At 40.1% G+C, this 11018-nt stretch overlaps 1 pseudogene; it reads left to right on the forward strand.

Annotated features, from left to right (window-relative positions):
- Positions 1-5752: 5752 nt before the first annotated feature.
- Positions 5753-6179, forward strand: LOC118025463 (annotated as a pseudogene).
- Positions 6180-11018: the final 4839 nt, after the last annotated feature.

Genomic DNA, 11018 nt, shown 5'->3' on the forward strand with positions numbered 1-11018 from the left:
AGTAGAAAATTTTAGGGGAAAACATTGACTAATACTTTGTAAGTGTATCCTACCTCATAGCTTTCTACTGATCAATTCCCTAAAGAGAGGTAGCTGGAATGGCATCTGAAAGAAAGACTAAATATTTTGATGCATGCTAAATGATGCATACAAGATCTAATAAAATACATAGGAGCTCCTAAGAAAAAATATTACTGTAACAAATGGAAATTATTTAGGATATAATCAGCTTATATGGTTTTCATCTCTGCTATGATCTGACTGTGGAACCCCACCTAGGCTAATCACTTCGCCTTCTAAGCCTGGCTTTTCTCATTTGTAAAGTGGGAATAATAACTCCATTTAACAAGTTTTTAATAAGATTTAAATTACCTTAGGGGCGCCTGGGTGGCTGAGTCGGTTGGGCGTCGGACTCTTGAGACTCTTGGTTTTGGCTTGGGTCATGATCTCAGGGTCATGGGATCAAGGTTTGGGGGGTGGAGGGGTGGACCTTGGCTCCACACTCAGCAGGGAATATGCTAGAGTTTCTCTCTCCCTTTCCTCCCCCCCCCACCACCCGCCCCTGCTTGTGTGTGTGTGTGCATGCACACTCTCTCAAATAAACCTCTAAAAATTTTTTTTAAATTACATTAAATAATCAAGATGATGCATGATAGTCACTTAATAAATACTTGTTTGTTCATTCATTCATCCATGCGTTCATACTTTCTTTCATCGGGTATGCATGCCTCACTCCTGTAATAGCAAGACTACAGCCACTGTTAATAAACCTTTTGCAAAATGTACAAACACCTGTTGGGTAGCAGGTGTGACTCTGCCCTAGCCATTTATCTAGTTAGTAATAGATTAATAGATATAAGCCCTAAATAAGATCAGTGCAGGTAAGCCTCTCATACTCTCATGGATTCATACTCTGATGGATCTAATGAACAATACTCAAGGGTCTTCTATTGCTGTACTCGTTTCTAGTAAATGAACTTTGAGCAGTAGTAGTACTTGTGATGACAGAGAGCCTTTGATTGTGCACAATGTGGGCAACAGCATCCCCCTCACCTCTTCTCTAAATGGATGTTGTCAGTGATATTTTCCCAGCTTCACATAAAGAGTTGGATGGGATAAAATCTTAGGTGCAGAGCAGAATTCATAACTATTCTTTTTGTTTTATTGAAGTATAATTTTCATACAATAAAATGAACAAATCTTAAGTATTCAATTCAATGAATTTGGCAATTCTATACACCCATTCAACTACCACCCAAGACAAGAATTTAACATTTTCATCACGCCCAAAAATCACCTTCATGACTCTTTCTAGTCAATCCCCAATATGGCATAATTTTTTTATTGTAAGATCTCCCAAATGTTCTTAGGGATGTCTTCTGCTTTACTTACCATTTGAACTCTCACAACTTTCTTCTGTTGGAAGTAAACTAATGAGAGGTTTGCATGCATCATCTCAATATTCATAACTATTCTAGGAGGTAGGAACTATCACTTCTTCCATTTTATAGATGAGAAAATTGAAGCTTAATGAGGTAAAGTAAGTTACCCAAAGGTCAAACAGCTCTTAAGCTCTTAAGGTCTCAACAGCTCTTAATCCCAGAGCTGGGATTTGAACTCAGATTGGTCTGATTCTAGAACCTGACTTTTAAATCACTATTCTAAGGAGCAGATACATCAGGAGGTTTAGCTAACAAGTGCAATTTTCCTGGGTCTGGATTTTGTGCATCTGTTATTGTGACAAAAGGAGAGAAAGTAAACTGGTTGATTTAATACCATCTTATAGTATAATTCCATATCTTTTATGATACCTTATAAGCTCGGTTACTCTTTCATGAACTTGTGCCTGCAAGATTTTTACCAGCTGCCCGCTAAGAACCATGATGGGGATCACCCGGACGATGACAGTTAGAAGGGCAAATTTTTTTTTTTTTTAAGATTTTATTTATTTGACAGAGAGAGATATAGCGAGAGAGGGAACACAAGCAGCGGGAGTGGGAGAGGGAGAAGCAGGCTTCCCGCCGAGCAGGGAGCCCGATGCGGGGCTCGATCCCAGGACCCTGGGACCATGACCCGAGCCGAAGGCAGACGCTTAACGACTGAGCCACCCAGGCGCCCCAGGGCAAACATTTTTGAGCACTGAATATGTGTCAGGTGCTATGTAAAACACTGCATCGAAATTTCCTGATTTAGTTCTCCTAACGACGTTCAGGGTAGGATCTGTTACTAACAGTTTTACAGACTAAAAATTTGCAGCTTAGCGAGCCTGAGTGACTTTGCCCGGTGCTGTACAATTAGAATGCGGCAGAGCTCATTTTGAATCTTGTCAGGCTGTCCTGAATGCCTGTATGTCATCCCCTGCCGTAAACAGCTTCTTAATCCTCTAGGTAGTCCTGTTAATAAAGAATGGTCTCAGTTCCTGCCTGAACTAGATTTCACCGGTATAAATATGTGAGCATGATCTCTGCCAGCTGGCATGCTTTTAGATAAGATCCTGTTAGTCCCAAACACTTAACTCCACCTGGTCTTCAGAAACTTGGAAAACAGTTGGCCCTTGGCCAAATTATGCGGTACATGAAGTTTGTCTTAGACATTTGATCCTCCTCCGCTCTCTGCCCCTACCCTCGAAGTAGCCTCTCAAACAAAGACTCTTCTTTCAATTGCTGGAGCCCAGGTCTTGCCAGAATTACTGAGTTTACGTGTTCAGACCCTCTGATGCTCCTCGGGCTCCTCCCCTGCCCCTGCCTGTTGATTTTCCCATCTGTACCTGAGCCAGTTTCGTTCTAGCTTTACCACCCAGGCCCGTGCTAATGTCTTCTTGGAGGGAAGTTGGTGAAGGACCCCCAGATGCCTGAGGCTTTCTAGAGCAAGGACTCCCACCTGTTTGGCAACCTGAGTGGTGTGTCTCCCAGGACTGACAAGAAAGGAAGACAAGGTGGCCTTAGTGGTAACAACAGCTGATATATAGCCTTGAATCTGCTCCCTGTGCTGTTCTAAGTCCTTTATATGTAGTAATTTATTTAATCCTTAGAACAGTCCTATAAGATGTGTTAGTCAAGGCTCCAGCAAGAAAGAGGAGGCATGCACAGATGGAATTCTGAAGAGAAGTTAAAGAAGAAACTATTTGCAGATGTGTAGGCAGATTTAAGGGAATCAATCAGGGATATTGAGGCACCCAGCAAACTAGCTGCAGTTGGAAGCTGTTCCCACTCACAGGCTGAAAGGACAAGCAAGGAAATGGTGTAACCAGAGCCTGAAGAGCTATTCTTGGAAAAGCTGCTCTAAGAAACCATCTGCAGTCATGGAAGGATGTGGCCAGAGCCCCAGGGTGTGGAGGTGGGGGTGGCAGATGAAGAGAACAGCTCGGGGGTTAGTGAGCTATTGGAGGAACAAATACTCTAATACCCCCTCCCACCTTCCAATTTCCCTTTGACTGAAACAACTAGAAGCCTGACATCAAGGGAGTCTCGGTGATATAGACTTGAAGTGTCAGTCACCATGGGGCTCAGTATGGGGCAAAAGGACAGTGAATAACTAGTCCATGAAGAAACTGAGGCACAGAGAGGTTAAGTAACGTGTCCAAAGTCACACAGTTATAAGTGGCAAAACCAGGATCTGAACTGAGGTTGTCACGTCTGGTCTCGGGTTAAGGAGCTCTCCCACGCTAGTGTCTTACAATTTCTCCAAATGCCTTCTCCAGAGAGATTTTGGAAGGTTCCTGCAGGAGGTATTTTAGAGCAGGCACCCTAATCATATTATTCCCACTGACTTGGGAAAGATTCTAGGATCAGGCATTTGGGGCTCACCAGTGGATGACACTGTTGGGATGAATCTGGGCCAAGCATGGAAACTCACATGGGTCTTAAAACTGTTTCCACTAGTAACAGAGAGGAGCACCTGTTACAAATAAAAGGTTGCATTCATCTGTTCAAGATATCCCTGAACACAGTAGCCTCTTGGCAGAAATTACGTCGTGACACATACAGGTAATACCGGTAGGCTTTGGCCAATTCAGTGGGTTCATGATAACTAGCATGGTCAAGTTTATGAAACAGAAAGATCACGAAATACTAAGTTTGTCAGAAAAACACTGATAAGATGGGGAGAATCATTTTGCCTCAACTTAGGAGAAACTGAGACTTGTGGTTTCTGTGTGAGAGAAGCCAGTACTCAATTTGAACTTCTGCAAAAAAAAAAAGAAAAAGCCACCCACCTGGGTTGAACCCAATCAAGGCAGACCAACTGATAGAAAATATAATCTTTGTGTGGAGACATTTCCTGTGAAATGAGAAGAGGAGGTACAGAAAAACACTCTTTTGTAAAAAGATAGAAAATTCAAGAGAAATGAAGTGATTAGCCTACGTCTTTTTATGTTAAAGAAGGAAAGCTCTAATGAGAGCCATTTAGAGTTTGTTATTTTATTTCTAATTAAGTTTTTTGTTTTCTCCTTTGTAAAATTAGGCAGCGAGCTGGCAGTTTTTATATAAACCAGGGCTTCTAGCAAGAAAAGGCGTGAGGCTGAGAAAGAGAGAAGAGGCCCAAGATGATGCACAGGAGAGTAAGAAAAATATCAACATTTCTTATGTAATTTAGCAACAAAAATGTATAGCATGCAATAGGACACTAAAGCTTGGCATTATTGCTGTAATTTGAGAAAGGAAAGCAGTCTTACTGATCTAGCAATCCTATGAAAGAACCCTGTGAAAAGTAAATGAAATGTATTCAGCTTATGATCAACTGGATGTTATACCCCTAGAGAACGCTCTTGTCTACTAGACGTTTTTTCTCTCCTATTATCTGTTCAAAAAGTGTTCTTTTAAAATTCTATCCTATTAAACTACTTGAAATGTGGATGTTTTCTTTAGGGAAGCAATCTTTATTATTTGTCATGAAGGTGGTATTTAATTGGCTTAACTGTTCTTCTTTCCACAAGTTAGTCATTTCTAGGAGTTGGTTATTAACAGTGTTTATTATACAGAAGGATTTCACATTGCAGCTGGTTTCTTTCAAACCATAAATAATGGAGGCGTACTCTATATAAATAGTCATGCATACCTGAGAAATGCACTCCCCGTTTTCCTTTCCTCTGGACTCCGGATTTGTTAGGATGCTATGGGATTGACCCTGTGGGGGTAGGGATGGTAAAAGGTTGTCAGAGGGGGCTCCATTTGAGCAATGATCTCAGGAAAGGAGAGTCAAAAAGGTCAAGAGCCTAATCTACATGCATCCAATCCTCCCAAAGGCTGGGAGCTTATACTTGCATTTAAAAGTAAAAATTAAAGGGGTGCCTGGGTGGCTCAATTGGTTGAGCATCCAACTCTTGATTTTGGCTCAGGTCATGGGCTTGGGGTCATGGTCTCAGGGTCGTGAGATCCTGGCCCGCATAGAGCTCTGCGCTCTGCAGGGGGTCTGCTTGAGATTCTTTCCCTCCTCCTCTCCCTCTGCCCCTCCTCCTGCTCATGCACATGTGCACTCTCTTTCTGTCTCTAAAATAAAAATAAATCTTAGGAAAAAAGTAAATTGGGGCTCTTGGGTGGCTCAGTCATTAGGTGTCTGCCTTCAGCTCAGGTCATGGTCCCAGGGTCCTGGGATCGAGCCCCGCATCAGGCTCCCTGCTCAGCGGGAAGCCTGCTTCTCCCTCTCCCACTCCCCCTGCTTGTGTTCCCTCTCTCGCCGTGTCTCTCTCTGTCAAATAAATAAATAATAAAAAAAAAGAAATAAAGTAAAAATTAAGGAAGTGCTAGCAGCCAAAATGAAGTTCAATCCCTTTGTGATTTCTGACCATAGCAAGAACTGTAAAAGGCATTTCAATGCACTTCCCCACATTTGTGGGAAGACTATGTCTTCCCCTCTTTCCAAAGAGCTGAGACAGAACTAGAACATTTGATCCATGCCCATCCGAAAGGATGATGAATACAGGTTGTGCAAGGACACCACAAAGGTCAGCAAATTGGCGAAGTTGTCCAGGTTTACAGGAAGAAATGTCATTGAACAAGTACAGCGAGAGAAGGCGAGTAGCACACCTGTCCATGTGGGCATTCATCCTAGCAAGGTGGTTAGCACTAGACTGTAACTGGACAAAGACTGCAAAAGCTCCTGAACATAAAGCCAAATCTCACCAAGTAGGAAAGGAAAAGGGCAAATTAAAGGAAGAGGCAATTGAGAAAATGCAGGAATAAAGTAATCTTATATGTGACTTTAAATAAAAACTGTTAAAATGAAAAAAAAAGTAAAAAGTAAGAATGAAATAGGAATACCATCATCTAATTTATAAAATAAAAGATAAATTGAGTAATACCATCATCTAATTTATAAAATAAAAGATAAATTGAGTAATGTCCTTAAGAATCCTAGAAATGGTTTACCTTTAAAATACTATTTAAACCAAGGACATTTGTTTGTAATTAATACATACCAGAGGGGCGCCTGGGTGGCTCAGTCAATTAGGTGTCCGACTCTTGATCTCAGCTCAGGTCTTGATCTCAGGGTCATGAGTTCAAGCCCTGTGTTGGGCTCTACCCTGGGTGTGGATCCTCCTTAAAAAAAAAATAGGAAGTGGCAGTGTTATGGTCTGTAACCCATTAGAAATAAAGTATGATCAACATTGTTTTTCAATCAGATTTATAGATGTAGTGATTTGATTAATGGGATAGAGAAGAAAAAGAAAGGGGATTAAGAGTATGCTTTGTCTCTATTCTTTCACACTTTGGGAGGTAGGGAAAACCATGTTTGCTGAGCTGTGACAATACATCGTCATCTACCTGTTAACTCTCCTTTAGATAAGGTGGAAAGGCAAAGTTATCCTTAATGGGGGAGGTGGTGGATAACTGCTAACCCACAGGCTGTGATTTTACAACATTCCCCTCTAGGACTTGTGTGCTTGCTGGTAACACATGGCTTCGATAACACACATCCACTCTTTTCATTCGCCCAGTGACTTTGGCTAGAATCTGGGGCCCATCATTGGAAACCACATGTCCCCTGGCACCAACACATCCTCAACAGATAGCTGCCTTCCCACCGTGCAGTCCACACTCTTTCCTATGTTCTCCTTGCTCTGCTTGCCCAAGCCCTTCCTGCCCTAGAGAGCCGGTGTCCATGTGGAGAAGACAATACCCAGCATGAAGGATGAATGTTGCCAAAGGTAGGCAATTTAAAAATATAGGCAGTTTTGATTAGATACAGACACTAATATTAGACAATCAATATTTGATTTCTCAATTCAATATTAATTTCTCATTATCTCTGCATTTCATGATTTCAATGAATGTAACTTTAGCCAAGTCAGTATGATGAGCAACTGACAGATTTCATGATTTCAATGAATGTAACTTTAGCCAAGTCAGTATGATGAGCAACTGACAGATTTAAGCAGTTGCAGGACTGTCTTGATATTGGATCCTATCCATCTAATGAAAATATTGTGATTATATTTGAAAGGCATTGTATTTTGCTTTATCTAGTCATCTCCTTATTGCTCTCTACTTTCCCTTTCATCTCCACAAACCCTTGAAAAATATGGTGGCTTCATTGACTCTCTTATTTGCCACAAGCTATGTACCGACTTGGTACATGTACAGACTCATTTAATCCTCATGACAACCCTATGAGATGATAACTCTTTTTCCTCCCAGTTTATAGGTGACAAAAATGAGTCAGAGAGGTTCATTTTCCCAAAGGCATACAACTAGTAAGAAGAGAACAGGGATCAGATCTCAGAGGGTCAGGTCCTAGGGCCCGGGCTCTCAACCACCACCTGAAGTGTCTGCACATTGTTCGCTGGTTTGTACTGCAAGAGTGGTTTGACTTGTTCTCATCTTTGCTCTCATGCATGCTGATTTATTGTATCACATTGATTGATTTGCAGATGTTGAACCAACCTTGCAGCCCAGGGATAAATCCCACTTGATCGTGGTGAATAATCCTTTTAATGTACGGTTGGATCCTATTGGCTAGTATTTTGGTGAGAATTTTTGCATCCATGATCATCAAGGATATTGGTCTGTAATTCTCCTTTTTGATGGGGTCTTTGTCTGGTTTTGGGATCAAGGTAATGCTGGCCTCAAAAAATGAGTTTGGAAGTTTTCCTTCCATTTCTATTTTTTGGAACAGTTTCAGAAGAATAGGTATTAATTCTTCTTATATGTTTGGTAGAATTCCCCTGGAAGCCATCTGGTCCTGGGCTTTTGTTTCTTGGGAGATTTTTGATGACTGCTTCAATTTCCTTAGTGGTTATAGGTCTGTTCAGGTTTTCTATTTCTTCCTGGTTCAGTTTTGGTAGTTGATACATCTCTAGGAATGCATCCATTTCTTCCAGATTATCTAATTTGCTGGCATAGAGTTGCACATAATATGTTCTTATAATTGTTTGTATTTCTTTGGTGTTGGTTGTGATCTCTCCTCTTTCGTTCATGATTTTGTTTATTTGGGTCATTTCTCTTTTCTTTTTGATAAGTCTGGCCAGGGCTTTATCAATCTTGTAAATTCTTTCAAAGAACCAGCTCCTAGTTTCGTTGATCTGTTCTACTGTTCTTTTGGTTTCTATTTCATTGATTTCTCTTCTGATCTTTATTATTTCTCTTCTCCTGCTGGGTTTAGGCTTTATTTGCTGTTCTTTCTCCAGCTCCTTTAGGTGTAGGGTTAGGTTGTGTATTTGAGACCTTTCTTATTTCTTGAGAAAGGCTTGTATTGCTATATACTTTCCTCTTAGGACTGCCTTTGCTGCATCCCAAAGATTTTGAACAGTTGTGTTTTCATTTTCATTGGTTTCCATGAATTTTTTTAATTCTTCTTTAATTTCCTGGTTGATCCATTCATTCTTTAGTAGGATGCTCTTTAGCCTCCATGTATTTGAGTTCTTTCCAACTTTCCTCTTGTGATTGAGTTCTAGTTTCAAAGCATTGTGATCTGAAAATAGGCAGGGAATGATCCCAATCTTTTGGTACCTGTTGAGACCTGATTTGTGACCTAGGATGTGATCTGTTCTGGAGAATGTTCCATGGGCACTAGAGAAGAATGTGTATTCTGTTGCTTTGGGATGGAATGTTCTGAATATATCTGTGAAGTCCCTTTGGTCCAGCGTGTCATTTAAAGTCTTTATTTCCTTGTTGATCTTTTGCTCAGATGATCTGTCCATTTCAGTGAGGGGGGTGTTAAAGTCCCTCACTATTACTGTATTGTTGTCAATGTGTTTCTTTGCTTTTGTTATTAATTGGCTTATATATTTGGCTGCTCCCATGTTAGGGTCATAGATATTTACAATTGTTATATCTTCTTGTTGGATAGACCCTTTAAGTAGGATATAGTGTCCTTCCTCATCTCTTATTACAGTCTTTGGTTTAAAATCTAATTTGTCTGATATAAGTATTGCCACCCCAGCTTTCTTTTGGTGTCCATTAGCATGGTAAATGGTTTTCCACCCCCTCACTTTCCATCTGGCGGTGTCTTTGGGTCTAAAATGAGTCTCTTGCAGACAGCATATTGATGGGTCTTGTTTTTTTTTTCCAATCTGATAGCCTATGTCTTTTGATTGGGGCATTTAGCCCATTTACATTCAGGGTAACTGTTGAAATATATGAATTTAGTGCCATTGTGTTGCCTGTAAGGTGACTATTACTGTATATTGTCTGTGTTCCTTTCTGGTCTATGTTGCTTTTAGGCTCTCTCTTTGCTTAGAGGACGCCTTTCAATATTTCTTGTAGGGCTGGTTTTGTGTTTGCAAATTCCTTTAGTTTTTGTTTGTCCTGGAAGCTTTTTATCTCTCCTATTTTCAGTGACAGCCTAGCTGGATATAGTATTCTTAGCTGCATATTTTTCTCATTTAGCACTCTGAATATATCATGCCAGTCCTTTCTGGCCTGCCAGGTCTCTGTGGATAGGTCTGTTGCCAATCTAATGTTTCTACCATTGTAGGTTACAGATCTCTTCTCCTGAACTGCTTTCAGAATTTTCTCTTTGTCTCTGAGACTTGTAAGTTTTACTATTAGATGTTAGGGTGTTGACCTCTTTTTATTGATTTTGAGAGGGGTTCTCCATGCCTCCTGGATTTTGATGCCTGTTTCCTTCCCCAAATTAGGGAAGTTGTCTTCTATAATTTACTCCAATATATCTTCTGCCCCTCTCTCTTTCTTCTTCTTCTGCGATCCCAATTATTCTAATGTTGTTTCGTCTTATATCACCTATCTCTCGAATTCTCCCCTCAGGATCCAGTAGTTGTTTATCTCTCTTTTTCTCAGCTTCTTTATTTTCCATCATTTCGTCTTCTATATCACTAATTCTCTCTTTGGCCTCATTTATCCTAGCAGTTAGAGTCTCCATTTTTTATTGCACCTCATTAATAGCCTTTTTGATTTTGACTTAGTTAGATTTTAGTTCTTTTATTTCTCCAGAAGCGTTTCTCTAATAACTTCCATGCTTTTTTCAAGCCCAGCTAGTATCTTTAAAATCATCATTCTGAACTCTAGTTCCGACATCGTACTAATGTCCATATTGATTAGGTCCCTGGCAGTTGGTACTGCCTCTTGTTCTTTTTGTTGAGGTGATTTTTTTTCCGTCTTGTCATTTTGTCCAGAGGAGAATAGATGAATGAGAGACAAAATGCTAACAGTGTAACAACGTCCCCAGAAAATATACACTAAACAAATCAGAAAAGACCTGAAACCGGGAGAAAAGAAAGGGAAAGAAAGAAAAAAGAAAAAGAAAAAGATAAAAACAAACAAAAACAAAACAAAACAAAAAAACAGAATATGATCAAATATAATCAGGCTGGTGCATAGATCAGTGCCACACACAAGATTTTGGGTGTATTTTGGCCTGTTAGAAGAAAGTGCCTCCCAAAATTTTAAAGAAAGAAAAACTTATATACATACAAAAATAAGGGTTAATATGATGAAGGGATGGAATATGACTGTAATGATGAAAATTATAAAAGATTTTATAAAAGGAATTGATAAGAAGTTGGTTGAAAAAAGAAAGAAGAGGATTAAAAAAAGAAAGGGAGAGAATGTGATCAGGCAGGA

Source organism: Mirounga leonina, unplaced genomic scaffold, assembly GCF_011800145.1.
Source record: "Mirounga leonina isolate KUSES-001 unplaced genomic scaffold, KU_Mleo_1.0 Mir_201, whole genome shotgun sequence".
Taxonomy (NCBI): Eukaryota; Metazoa; Chordata; class Mammalia; order Carnivora; family Phocidae; genus Mirounga; species Mirounga leonina.